Source organism: Oncorhynchus tshawytscha, linkage group LG28, assembly GCF_018296145.1.
Source record: "Oncorhynchus tshawytscha isolate Ot180627B linkage group LG28, Otsh_v2.0, whole genome shotgun sequence".
NCBI lineage: Eukaryota > Metazoa > Chordata > Actinopteri > Salmoniformes > Salmonidae > Oncorhynchus > Oncorhynchus tshawytscha.
The window spans coordinates 26,771,693-26,785,019 of record NC_056456.1 but is presented as its reverse complement, the minus strand read 5'-3'; the positions used below and the strand labels follow the sequence as shown (position 1 = coordinate 26,785,019).

General features: G+C 42.5%; 1 protein-coding gene across 3 annotated transcripts in view; it reads right to left on the bottom strand.

Moving 5' to 3' along the window:
• LOC112227001 (enhancer of polycomb homolog 1) overlaps positions 1-13,327 on the bottom strand; it is a 55,745-nt gene that overhangs the window by 36,221 nt on the left and 6,197 nt on the right. The window lies entirely within an intron of this gene.

The following is a 13,327-nucleotide window of genomic DNA, read 5'->3' as shown; positions in this document are numbered from 1 at the left end:
CACTGTCAACACGGATTAAAATCAGACTACCTACAGTGCCTTCTGAAAGTATTCACACCCCTTCACTTCTTCAAAATGTTACAGCCTGAATTTAAAATGGATTAAATTGAGATTGTGTCACTGGCCTATACACAATACCCCATAATCAAATTACGGACTCCTCTTTAAATCTGCGTATTCCTCCAAAGCTCAGTTGTCTTGAGTCTGCACAACTCTGCCAGGACCTAGGATCAAGAGAGACACTCAAGTGTTTTAGTACTATATCTCGACACCATGAAAATAATCATGCCCTCAACCTTCAAGCTGCATACTAAAAGTGGCAGTAATAAAGCCTCTTGAAAAAACCAAACCTTAACCCAGAAAATATTTTAAGAAACTGCAAATAGGAATCTCCCATTTCTCTCAAACTTTTGGGAACAATCTGTTGCGCAGCAACTCACTGCCTTCCTGAAGACAAACAACGTATACGAAACGCTTCAGTTATGTTTTAGACCCCATCATAGCACTGCTCCTAGATCTTATTGCTGCTTTTGATACCACCGATCACCACATTATTTGAGAGATTGGAAACCCAAATTTCGCTGAAACACAGTGAAGCCCAAAAATTGCCCTCCCTGAAAGTCTGTGTTTTAGACATGTGGATTGCGGCAAGTGTTCTACTTCTAAACTCAGAGACGAGATTCTTGTTCTAGGTCCCAAGAAACAAAGATCTTCTGTTGAATCTGACAATTAATCTTACTTTCTGATTTTTGCAATGTTACTCTAAACCCTGATCTCTTTTGATGAACATATCAAGACTGTTTCAAGGACAGCTTCCCCCCCCCATCTACATAACATTGCAGAAAGCAGAAACGTTGTCAAAAAAAAAAATGCAGAAAAATAATCCATGCTTTTGTTACTTCTAGGTTAGACTACTGCAATGCTCTACTTTCCGGCTACCCGGATAAAGCACTAAATAAATAAACTTCAGCTTGTGCTAAACACGGCTGCTAGAATCTTGACCAGAACCCCCAAAAATGTGATCATATTACTCCAGTGCTTGCCTCTACACCGGCTTCCTGTTATTAAGGCAAGGGCTGATTAAGCTTTTACTGCTAACCTACAAAGCATTACATGAGCTTGCTCCTACCGGTATTTCCGATTTGGTCCTGCCGTACATACCTACACGTACGCTACGGTAACAAGCCGCAGGCCTCTTTACAGTCCCTAGAACTTCTAAGCAAACAGCTGGAGGCAGGGCTTTCTCCTACAGAGCGCCATTTTTATGGAATGGTCTGCCTATCTATGTGAGACGCAGACTAGGTCTCAACCTTCAAGTCTTTATTGAAGACTCATCTCTTCAGTCGGTCCTATGATTGAGTGTAGTCTGGCCCAGGAGTGTGAAGGTGAACGGAAAGGCACTGGAGCAACGAACCGCCCTTGCTGTCTCTGCCTGGCTGGTTCCCCTCTCCACTGGGATTCTCTGCCTCTAACCCTATTACAGGGGCTGAGTCACTGGTGCTCTTCCATGCTGTCCCTAGGAGGGGTGCATCACTTGAGTGGGTTGAGTCACTGACGTAATCTTCCTGTTTGGGTTGGCGCCCCCCCCTTGGGTTGTGCCGTGGGGGAGATCTGTGGGCTAGACTCGGCCATGTCTCAGGACGGTAAGTTGGTGGTTGAAGATATTCCTCTAGTGGTGTGGGGGCTGTGCTTTGGCAAAGTGGGTGGGGTTATATCCTGCCTGTTTGGCCCTGTCCGGGGGTATCATTGGATGGGGCCACAGTGTCTCCCAACCCCTCCTGTCTCAGCTTCCAGTATTTATGCTGTGGCAGTTTGTGTGTCGGCGGGCTAGGGTCAGTCTGTTATATCTGGAGTATTTCTCCTGTCTTATCCGGTATCCTGTGTGAATTTAAGTATGCTCTCTATTTCTCTTTCGTTCTTTCCCTTACCCGGAGGACCTGAACCCTAGGACTATGCCTCAGGACAACCTGGCATGATGACTCCTTGCTGTCCCCAGTCCACCTGGCCGTGCTGCTACTCCAGTTACAACTGTTTTGCCTGCGGCTATGGAACCCTGACCTGTTCACCAGACGTGCTACCTGTCCCAGACCTGCTGTTTTCAACTCTAGAGACAGCAGGAGTGGTAGAGAAACTCTGAATGACCAGCTATGAAAAGCCAACTGACATTTACTCCTGAGGTGCTGACCTGTTGAACCATCTACAACCACTGTAATTATTATTATTATTATTTGACCCTGCAGGTCATTATGGACATCTTGGCCATGTTCTGTAATAATCTCCACCCGGCACAGCCAGAAAAGGACTGGCCACCTCTCATAGCCTGGTTCCTCTAGGTTCCGGCCTTTCCAGGGACTTTTTCCATGTCACCGTGCTTCTACACCTGTATTGCTTGCGGTTTTAGGCTGGGTATCTGTACAGCACTTTGTGACATCAGCTGATGTAAAAAAGGGCTTCAAAAATACATTTGATCGATGTCAAAGTGGAATTATATTAACAAAATAAAAATAAAAAGCTGAAATGTGTTGAGTCAAGTATTCAACCCCTTTGATATGGCAAGCACCAACAAGTTCAGAAGTAAACATGTGCTTAACTCACATAAATTGCATCGACTCACCTTGTGTGCAATTATAGTATTTATCATGATTTGAATGACTACTTTATCACTGTACCCCACATACAATTCTTTAAAAAAGGTCCCTCAGTCAAGCAGTGAATTTCTATCAGATTCAACCAAAGACGTTTCCCAATGCCTTACTAAGGGGCCCTATTGGAAGATGGGTTAAAATAAAAAAGTTGAAATTGAAAATCATGGAGCATGGTGAAGTTATTCATTACACTTGGGTATGAATACACAGTCAATACAAAGATACGGGCATTCATACTAACTCAGTTGCCAGAGGGGAAGGAAACCGCTCAGGAATTTCATCATGAGGCCAATGGTGACTTTAGACCTAATAAGACTAGATTAGTTTTACTGTGGGAGGTCAGACAAGGTAATTATGTACGAGCATAAAAACACCATTAGTCCCGTCCAAATCTGCGGTGGCAGAAACTTTTACATGGGAGGAGAGTAACAAATCCAGCCAGAATAACCTACTGTTTATTGGAAAAATCCACAGTCCTCTGATAATACTAGCCATGTGCAAATCGACATCCATGTGTTTAGAAAGTATGTCTGAGTTTGACAGCTGTTGCTCACAGTTTGAGCAAGAAAACTGATTCGATAAATTGAAAAACTATGCACTATACAGTGCATTTGGAAATTATTCAGACCACTTAACAAAATCTTTAAAAGTTAGGTCACAGCCTTGTTTTTTCCACCCTCATCTACACACAATACCCCATAATGACAAAGCAAAGACAGGTTTTTAGAAATGTTTGCTAATAAAAATATCACATTTACATAAGTATTCAGAACAATTAATCAGTACTTTGTTGAAGCACCTTTGGCAGTGTTCATAGCCCCGAGGAGTTTTAGGTATGACGCAACAAGCTTGGCACACCTGTATTTTTTGGAGTTTCTCCCATTCTTCTCAGCAGATCCTCTTCAGGCTCCGTCAGGTTGGATGGGGAGTGCTGCTGCACAGCCATTTTCAGGACTCTCCAGAGATGTTCGATCAGGTTCAAGTCCGGGCTCTGGCTGGGCCACTCAAGGACATTCAGAGACTTGTCCCGAAGCCACTCCTGCGTTGTCTTGGCTGTGTGCTTACGGTCGTTGTCCTGTTAGAAGGGGAACCATCACCCCAGTCTAAGGTCCTGAGCAGGTTTTCATCAAGGATCTCTGTACTTTGCTCCGTTCATCGTTGCCTAGAATTCTGACTAGTCTCCCAGTCCCTGCCCAGTCTTGGCATTCAGGCCAAAGACTTCAATTTTGGTTTCATCAGACCAGTGAATCATGTTTCTCATGGCATAAGAGTCCTTTAGGTGCCGTTTGGCAAACTCCAAATGGGATGTCATGTGCCTTTTACTGAAGAGTGGCTTCAGTCTGACCATTCTACCATAAAAAGGCCTGATTGGTGGAGTTCTTCAAAGAATGTTGTCCCATCTCCACAAAGAAACTCTGGAGCTCTGTCAGTGACCATCAGGTTCTTGGTCACTTCCCTAACCAAGACCCTTCTCCCCTGATTGCTCAGTTTGTCCAGGCAGCCAGCTCTAGTTAGAGTCTTGGTGGTTCCAAACTTCTTCCATTTAAGAATGATGGAGGCCACTGTGTCCTTGGGACCTTCAATGCTGCACAATTTTGTTGGTACCCTTCCCCAGATCTGTGCCTCAACACAATCCTGTCTCTACGGACAATTCACTCGACCTCATGGCTTAATTTTTGCTCTGTCTTCTGTGGGACCTTATATTAGGCAGGTGTGTGCGCCTTTCCAAATCATGTCCAATCAATTTAAATTTACCACAGGTGCTCCAATCAAGTTGTAGAAACATCAAGGATGAAAAAAATGTAAACTGGATGCAACGGAGCTCAATTTCGAGTCTCATAGCAAAGGGTTTTGTTGGTCAAAAAGTTAGGATACACCTACTCATTCAAGGGTTTCTTTATTTTTACATTGTAGAATAGTGAAGATATCCAAACTATGAAATAACAAATTCAATCGTGTGTTTGCCTTTGCCTGGTTGAGGGAATGCCGAGTGCGCGCAAAGCTGTCATCAAGGCAACGGGTGGCTACTTTGAAGAATCTCAAATATAAAATATTTGAGTAGTTTAACACTTTAGTTACTACTTGATTCCTTGTTCTGTCTCCACTATTATTCTACAATGTAGAAAATAGTAAATATTAAGAAAAACCCTTTGACTTCTTTGGGACTGAGTAGCTTGGATGAATAATATATGCCAGTTGCTAATATATGCATATTATTATTATTATTAAACAGTTTCTTAAACTGTTTGAATGATGTCTGAGTATAACAGAACTCATAGCAGGCAAAAACCTGAGACAAATCCAACCAGGAAGTAGGAAATCTGACGTTTGTAGTTTTTCAAGTCATTGCCTATCGAATATACAGTGTCTATGGGGTCATATTGCACTTCCTAAGGCTTCCCACTAGATGTCAACCGTCTTTAGAAATTTGTTTCAGGCTTCTGCTATAAAGGAGGGGGGAATGGGAGATGAGTCAGTGGTCTGGCAGTGTCTCAGACTCGTGACACGAGGTCCCGACAGAGTTAGCTCTCGTTCCAGTGCTTTTCTACAGACAATGGAATTCTCCAGTTGGAACATTATTGAAGTTATGTTAAAAAAACAACCTAAAGATTGATTCCATACATCATTTGACATGTTTCTATGACCTGTAATGGAACTTTGAGTTTTTGTCTGGACGTAGTGCTCGCGCCTCATGAAGATGGATTACTGGGCTGAACACGCTAACAACAAGTGGCTATTTGGACATAAACAATGGACTTTATGGAACAAATGTCATTTATTGTCGAACTGGGATTCATGGGAGTGCATTCTGATGAAGATCGAAGGTAAGTGAATATTTAATGTTATTTCTAACTTCTGTTGACTCCAACATGGCAGATATTTCTTTGGCTGGATTGGGCTCTGAGCGCCGTACTCAGATTATGCTTTTTCCGTAAAAAATAAAAATTCTGACAGGGGTTGCATTCAGGAGAATTTGATCTAAAAATTCCATGCATAACACGTGTATCTTTTAGCAATGTTTATTATGAGTATTTCTGGGATTTGATGTGGCTATCTGCAAAATCACCAGATGTTTTGGAATCAAAACATTACTGCACGTAATGCACCAATGTAAACTGAGATTTTTGGATATAAATATGCACATTATCGAACAAAACACATGTATTGTGTAACATGATGTCCTATGAGTGTCATCTGATGAAGATCAAAGGTTAGGGATTCATTTTCATCTCTATTTCTGTTTTGTGAGACTTCTATCTTTGGCTGGGAAAATTGTGTTTTTGTGACTTGGCGCTGACCTAACATTGTTTATGTCCAATCATATGTTGTGCTTTCGCTGTAAAGCCTTTTTGAAATTGGACACAATGGGTAGATTAAGGAGTTTTTCATTTGCTGTATTGGACTTGTTAATGTGTGAAAGTTACGTATTTCAAAAAAATATTTTTGAATTTCACGGGCTGCCTTTTCAGCAGAATGTTGTCGAGGGGTTCCTCTAGATTTCCACGTTTAACTTCATATTATGGAGGCACTTCTTATCTTGCTTTAAGGTGGCCTAGCAAAAACCCGACAATAGAAACGTGGAACCAATTATATTATGCCATTGAAACAAGTAGCCTATTTCTCTCATGTTCTATTGGTTTTCAAATCAACTCGTTGTTCAGAAGTCAGTGGCACAATCCTAGTCATATTCGCAACCCATCCGAATTGTTGAATCTTCAGATGTCCCCACTTATTTCTCATGGATATTTTAATCTCAGTCACATGAATCCACTCACATGTGGGGTGCGCTTTTGGAAACTGTTTTCCCGCTAATTGTATTACGGAACAAACATCTGCGAGCAGCCTACTGCCGGGTGTGCATTACTATGCTTATGTGAAGAAATAATAGTATATGAACACTAAGCCAAACGTTCTGGTCTGCTGCATCAGCCCGCTTTTCAAAAGTGTATTTTTTTAATTAATTTTTTTATATACTGGTTGTATGAATTTGGGCATCATCGTCCCACAACGGTCCCAGACAGGTCAATTGTTCTACTATGGGGGAATAGTAGATTGAATTAAGCTAGATTTTGCTGTTAGTTACTTGTCTTGTTGGCTGAGGAAAAGTAAATGGACAGTTATTTTAACATCTTCAAAGTGTGCATCATAAATTCAGCAAGGACGAAAACCGTTGGGACCATGCTCCCACCCATACAGGACAACTACTCAAAACAGTGTCTGAGGAAGGCACACAGCATCAAGGACCCCACACACCAGCCATGAGTTCGTCTCTCCCTTATATGTTGGTCAGACGGTATCGGAGCGGGAGTTCTGATAGAAATTAGGGGTGCACGATATATCGGTAAGCATATCGGAAATCGGCAAATATTAGCTACAAATTCCTATATCGGCATAGGCCCGACTGTCTAGTTTAACGGTGATGTGCAAAACCGATGTCAAAGCTACCGTGCATACCTATATAACGTCGGTAGATGACGTAATGACGCCACGAAAAATATAGCACTACACGTATAACACAGCCCAATGTATGCTGTGTGGATCGAGCAGTCAACAAGTCGAGCAGTCATTTGAAAGAGTAAGAACATTTCAGCGAGACAATGCAAAGGCAAAATCCATTAACGCCAAGAAAATGGAATTCATTGCCCTTGACAATCAACAGTTCTGTCGTGGATGATGTTGGCTTTCGCCGACTGGTCGAGCACCGATACACACTACCAAGTAGGCGCTATTTTTCAAATGTTGCCATACCGGAGTTAGACAGTATTGTTGAAACGCACATCTATGAGTTAAAGACCCCAGCCACGCCAGTCAGACTGTTCTCTCTACTACCGCATGGCAAGCGGTACCGGAGTCGCCAAGTCTAGGACAAAAAGGCTTCTCAACAGTTTTTACCCCCAAGCCATAAGACTCCTGAACAGGTAACCAAATGGTTACACAGACTATTTGCATTGTGTGCCCCCCCACCACCGCTCTTTTACGCTGCTGCAACTCCCTGTTTATCTTATATGCATAGTCACTTTAACTATACATTCATGTACATACTACCTAAATTGGCCCGACCAACCAGGGCTCCCGCACATTGGCTAACCGGGCTATCTGCATTGTGTCCCACCACCCGCCAACCCCTCTTTTTACACTTCTGCTACTCTCTGTTCATCATACATGCAGTCACTTTAACGATACCTACATGTACATACAACCTCAATAAGCCTGACTAACAGATGTCTGTATACAGCCTTGCTACTCTTTTTTTAAATTTATTTTTTCTGTTGTTTTAGTTCTTTACTTACCTACACACCTTTTTTCCCCCGCACCATTGGTTAGAGCCTGTAAGTAAGCATTTCACCGGTTGTATTCGGCGCACGTGACAAATAAACTTTGATTTACTTGCTACGGGCGTCACTGCTATTAGCTTCACGACTGACATTTGGACCAGCGATGTCAGCCCCATGAGCATGCTGAGTCTGACAGCACAGTGGGTCTACTAGGACTTCGTACTGGGGAAAGCCGTATTGCATGCTCAAGAAAGTTGGACAAAAATGGTAAAAATGGAAACAGTGCGCACCGAGGAAGAGGCCACAGACAGCTGAAACTTCACTGCTTGACGAAATCCTGGTTGAGACTGAACAACGAAACAGCACAGCAAGTAAGTGAAAGAAACGGGTTTTGATTATGTTTTACTGGTAATGGGGACATACGTAAATCCCAACAAATTAACTTTTCGGTCAGTCAGTGTGTGTGTCCACTATTTAACTGTACTAGAATGCCTAAAAAGGCTGCAATTTTTTTTCTTATAAAATCGGTATCGGGTTTTTTGGCAAGGAAAATATCGGCTTGGACAGTATCCAGATTGTCATACCGATCTTGTGCCATAACGGGATATGCGGTAATAAGGGGCACTGACCACAACGGCCGCTGTTTTCAAACCCCACTGATGCTCTGTAATCCGAAGGTTAGCAATGATAACAAATCCCATAGAGAATGCTAATTAAATGCTAACTAGTGCGTTGGGCTTGAGGCGAAATAAACACCTATTTAGACGAGGTGCTGGCTAGTAGAGTATAACACTTGAAAAAGAAAAAGGAGAGCCGCACACTCTAGAAGCTCAGATGCAATAATTGAGCTCCTAGAGTGCGGTTCTCCTTTTTTTTTAAACTAGTGCTTTGGGAACATTTTGTACAGTTTCTGGCCTAAACTATATAAGTAACAAAAAAAAAATGATACAGTTTGCTGTACGCACAAAACAAATATTAACCAGCAATGCTCTTGATCCAGGAGAGGATTATCTGCTGTTACCAAGCAAATGCTTGATTTTGGTAGAAGATTACCACTTAGCTACTAAATTAGCCTACCAAATGCACAACTTCTGAGCATTTAGTACATTTTAGACATTGATAGTGAAGGTATCTAGCTGGCAAACATTTAGTTGTGAATTCCATACTGTAATTAGATCACCTGGCGCATGATGCACAACAGTGAATGACTCACAAGGTCCCTGTCTCTTGTGTGCTTGTAAACAAAAACCACGTGACTGTGGACTACCGTAAAATTCATAATGTGACAGGTGAAATGAAGAAAGCAATGAACTTTATTTCCAAACTTATTGCACAAGTTGACTGCAGGTACTTAAAAAGTAGTTACAAATATTAAAATGTATTAAAACAACTTCAGAAATAGTTTCAACGGTATTGAAAAAGCATTGTGGCTTTATCGAAATACCCCGGTAAACCACCCAAGCCTACTCATTATACATTACACCCCATCCCCAAAACTTGGACTATAAACTGTGCCTTCCTGTGTTATACTTATGATAAAATGTTTATTATATTCTTTAAGTACGTATTCTTATTGTTTGTGGTTGCATTGTCGAGAAGGAACCTGCAAGTAAGCATTTTGTTGGACAATGTATAAGTACCCCGTGTATACGACCAATAAAACTTGAAACGCTGCTGCATCCTCGAGTTGCATGTTCTTTTAAGATGAATTACCATCATCTGAATAGGATTTCTGTCATCCTGAAGAAAAGTGCCAGGGGGGGAACTCGTCTGACAGTAGTAAAACTAACGGGCCTCTGGCTCTCAGACCTGGGCATTGTGCCATTGGCAGCCTGTCAAGACAGCAGAAGCACAGCGTGGTCCCAGATTTGTACATATAATCTCTCCGGAGTGTGTGATTATGGTTTCACTGTGCCGCTCGCCACAGCTCTACTCTGGGGTCCCTAGCAAGCTTCAACTAGGGCCCAAGCCTCTGGTCAAAAGTAGTGCACTATAAGGAATAGAGTGCCATTTGGGATGAAGCCATAGTTAGTCCCCTCCAGGATTACACGATTGATCAACAATTCCCTGCATATACACTAAGTACACCTGCTCTTTCCATGTGACTGACCAGGTTTGATCCCTTATTAATTCCACTTAAAAAATCAGTGTAGTTAAAAGGGGAGACCAGTTTTTAATCCTTGAGACAATAGACATGGATTGTGTCTTTTCAATGATGGTGAAAGTCACATGTAAGTGTCAAGTGTAGATAACCAGAGGGTGAATGGGCAAGACAAAAGATTTAACTGCCTTTGAACGGTGTATGGAAGTAGGTGACAGGCACACCGGTATGTGTCAAGAACTGCAACGCAGCTGGGTTTTCACACTCATCAGTTTCCAGAGTGTATCAAGAATGGGTGGTGGACCAAAGGACATCCAGCTAACATGACAACTGTGGGAAGCATTGGAGTCAACATGGGCCAGCATCGCTTTCGACAGCTAGTAGATGCCATGCCCTGACGAATTTAAGCTGTTTTGAGGGGGAAAAAGGGGCAGGGTGCAACTCAATATTAGGAAGGCGTTCCTAATGTTTGGTATACTCAGTGTAGAGTAGTGATTACCGTGTCCAGAAGAGACTTCATCATTCATTTTCTGTATTCAGGGTTCACTCAAACATCATTTTAAGATTTGTTTTACTGACAGTTGTAGCTGATTTTGGGATTGTATATCAATTTGCACTCAAATATAAGCATTCTGATTTATTTGTTTCAGTCTCTGAATTGTTTAATCAAACTTTGCTGCTGGCTCCTGATAGCAGGGCATAAAAAGTACAGTCAAGTCTCCCAAATTAGCCTAGTCCAAGCTTGTTTGACAACTTTGCTAGTGCTAGTTGTCAAACTTCATAAATACTACAACCTCAACTTCAAAACTCCTTTGCTAGTTCTACAATTATGTAACTCAGAAATTCACTGGAAAGAAACTTAATTATTTGTGATGAAGTCACACCTGTATGCAATTCACTACTAAATGTTTGCCAACAGATATCTTATGACTTTCTACCAGAAGTCAAAGAGCTCTGGATGAGTTCTGTACAGTTGCCATTTTTTCCCCTGTGCTTCCTAGAGTTTTTTTCCCCCTTCTCTGTTCTTCTCCCATCTGCTCCCTGTACACATGATGCTCTTCCTTCAGAAATGCATGCGTCACAACTTTGTTTATTTGCACAATTTCCCTTGTAAAATGTCCACTCACCGAAAATAACATTTGGTAGCTACTAGCTATGCTTATATAACTTTATCAGCATGATTTAGCTGTCTACTCCTGCATTTTTGTGACCCTTGTGTGCCATGCCGGTAATACCATAAATCCCAGGATGAAAGAAGGACGATATGAAAATCTAGATTCCGCCCAAACCTACTTCTCTCTAGTTGCAAAGGGTTGGCGGTAGCTTGGGGGAAGAGGAACAGAACCCTTCCCATACAAAGCAATGAACACCATCTCTGCTGCCCAACCCAGAATATTAGTAAATCCTACATGGACAGAGTCACCTGCAGGTTTGCCTTGGCTGCAGCACACACAGAGGCTAAATCGATGCCTTAAGTCCACACTACAGAAACCTTTGGCTACATCCCAATTCCCCACCCTTCTACCAAAGACTGCAATTGCACACTCTCAGTCATGATATCTTCCTCCAGCCAATTGGTACTACATTAAATACATGACTGGGAGTGTAGACTTTGGGAAAAGTGTGGAGAATCGTGATGCAACCTTACTCTTCCCAAGGGCTGAGAATAGTGCACTTCCCAGCAAGTTTGTTCCTACATTACAATAGATATGTGGTTTGCATAGAAATCAATAGACTGTTAGCCTTCTCCAAGGCTTGCTGAGAAAATTGTTGACAACCAATTACATTTTTCATTTTCAGTACTCTGGAATCGGTACCAAAGGCCAGCTCCAATATAGGCTATGCAGCTTCTAGACACTTCAGTATTTTCAGTTTCCATTGCATTCATTCAAAGCCTTGAGGGGGGGGGGTACACTTGCTGCCAAACGTAAGGACATGTCCGAAACGTCGGTGACTACTAAGCTTTTTTTTTTTACCTTCTGTTTTGGGCTGGATTTGTCAATGCGTCGTTCATATATGCATAATCTTTGATCAGAATTACTGTTTTACCTCCACCACAAAATCCCTAGTTTGAAAGCAACCATTTTTCTGGAAGCTGTGCTGCACCATGTTCCCCCATGTGTGCCAGTCTCCTAACAATTGGAGTTCAACCAATGAGCTTCAGCCCCTAGCCATATGAGTGACAGCTAGCAAGATGCACCCACCACAGCAGAGCGAGAGCAATGATGTGGTGCACATATTTTACATAGTAGGTAGCCTAGTGGTTAAGTGTGTTGGGCTAGTAACCCAAAAATCTGCCGTTTTGCCCTTGGGCAAGGCAGTTAACCCTCAACAACAACTACTCCCTGGGAGCTGATGACATGGATGACGATTAAGGCAACCCCCACAACTCTGACTCAGAGGGGTTGCATTAGATGCAGAAGACACATTTCAGTTGAATGCGTTCAGTTGTGTAACTGGCTAGGTATCCCCCTTTCCACCTAGCATTCCATTTTCAGGGACCACTTTTGGCTTGTGAGCACTACTTTAAAATCTACTGGCTAAAAAGTACCAGAGAATACATTTTATCAAAACACTCCCTTTGTATAGGCTACTTCCCTAGCGATGGCAATGGGCTAGCAGAGGATAAACTGACTGAACCATCCGTCTCTTCCTCCTCCAGACCACAACAGTCTATCTAGAAATAGGCGATCCCTTAAAATGTGTATCGATTGCTGTCAGGTCTGCTCTGGGGGCCCACAGCTGCTCCTCTTGTCCTTCTGCCTACCAGGCAGCTACAGTTCCAGCCGTTGTAAATGTCACTTAACATGGCCTGCCACAGGGGGCAAGGACTGAATGACAGGGCCACGGAGAATCAGAACGTCTAGAGAGTAGAATTCATAACTTGACTACTGTTAGACTCTGGATGAGCAAACAAAAAAAAAAAAAAGGGCCCTGGTGAAAAGTAGTGCACTGTATAGGGTGCCATTTGGGATACACACAGAGCATGCCTGGAGAGAAGAACTGGTTATGTAACGCCACTACTGTGAGACTAAGAAGTGGTCTACACAGCTACTTCTATAAATTGTTTCCTGAAACCATCTGGGGACATATAATGCATGCCTCAGGGTAGGAGTGCTGATCTAGCGGCAGGTCCCTTTCAGTCCAAGTAATCTTATTCATTGTGATCTACAAGGAAAAACTAATCCCAAATCAGCCTTTCTACCCTTGAGACTCTTGATAAATACAGCCCCTGTGCTAATCTCACCAAGGCTCAACACCTCTGAGGGGAAGATGATGTCGCTAAATCCCAAAGTGCAGCCATT